Source organism: Pteropus vampyrus, unplaced genomic scaffold (genome assembly GCF_000151845.1).
Source record: "Pteropus vampyrus isolate Shadow unplaced genomic scaffold, Pvam_2.0 Scaffold11, whole genome shotgun sequence".
Classification (NCBI taxonomy): Eukaryota; Metazoa; Chordata; class Mammalia; order Chiroptera; family Pteropodidae; genus Pteropus; species Pteropus vampyrus.
The window spans coordinates 10,965,468-10,966,856 of record NW_011888792.1 but is presented as its reverse complement, the minus strand read 5'-3'; the positions used below and the strand labels follow the sequence as shown (position 1 = coordinate 10,966,856).

General features: G+C 34.2%; 1 non-coding gene across 1 annotated transcript; it reads right to left on the bottom strand.

The window, feature by feature from the left end:
- Positions 1 to 944: 944 nt before the first annotated feature.
- LOC111731934 lies at positions 945 to 1,063 on the bottom strand. Its single transcript, XR_002777370.1, has one exon. It is a non-coding gene; the product is annotated as a 5S ribosomal RNA (ribosomal RNA).
- Positions 1,064 to 1,389: the final 326 nt, after the last annotated feature.

The following is a 1,389-nucleotide window of genomic DNA, read 5'->3' as shown; positions in this document are numbered from 1 at the left end:
TTCAACAGTGCTGTTCTTTTATGTGTTCTGTTTAGACCTTGGATCAGGATGAATGGTAGCTCAGATGAATGCATTTGTGCCATTTTTCTTGGCCTCAGACTATGTTTTCTCACTACCATGACATCTGAACAGAAGGAGAAAACATCTCCCTTTTGTAGCAGGCTAATTTAATTTGTACCTTCCACCTAGGGGTAAATATGTTTGTCTGTCTGTCTGAGCTTTTTTGCCTACTTTCTTTTCTCACGGGAAACCCTACTGAGTCAAAAGCAGGAAATTGCTTAGTGCTCTAACTTTATTTTAAAGTAATTTAATTTCAAGCCTTCACACCCACCCTAAAGTGAAGCAACTGTTGGAACCCCCTCGGGATACCCTTAATGACTTCTGCATGTCTCCTGTGTCACAGATGTCAAAGGCTTGTTCTTTTGGGGGTATTTTATTTTTTGGAATAGATGGTTTAAAAGAGACTGCTTTGGGCTGTTTTACTCACAGAAGATGTGCATTTGTTTTAAAATAATGAAGAAAAAAGTCTTGCAGACTTTACATTGACCCACATCCTTTCAGATCCATATTACAACCCACTGATCTTTACTTGATCTTGAGTTGATCTTGGGTATTATTTGTGGCTTGACCTTGTTTAATGTAGAGTTTGTCAAAGATTTAAAGTAGACTACCAACAAACACATTTTGTCCTGAGTAAAACAGCAGTAATTCATTACTAAAAAACTTGGACATATTTAGGCATTTGATCTAGATAGTGTTACTATTGTGTCAGGGCATCGCAGATATCAGAGTGAACAACTCAAATTAAAATTACAATAATAGTCTACTTAATAAAAAAAAGCTTAAAAAGGGGAGAATTTTTTACTTGAATGAAATGAACTTATCAACATGAAATTTTATTTCTCTTAATTGTAATAGTTTTCAAACGTACTTTTTTTTTTTAATGCCTACAGCACCTGGTCTTCCTAGGTGGTCTCCCATCTAAGTACTAACCAGGCCTGACCCTGCTTAGCTTCTGAGATCAGATGAGATCCGGCATGTTCAGGGTGGCATGGCTGTAGTCAAATGTACTTTAAGGAAAAAAAATTGCTTCTTTTTTCTTATGTTTGTGTGAACACACTCTAATCAAATTCTCTTTCATGATGCTTATATTTCTCTTTACCACTTTTCATATTTAGAGATATAACCACAATTAATAATTCCACATAATAAGAAATAAGACATCTTTGACATTGCATTATAAATATGACTTGTTTAAAATAGAATAATAACTGTTAACATTACTTTATTAATTCCTATTTGATGTTAAAGGTCTTTCTGTAATATGTTATTAGCTTATAACATGGGAATCTTTAACTACTCATGGCCTGACCAATCTTATTTTTTAGC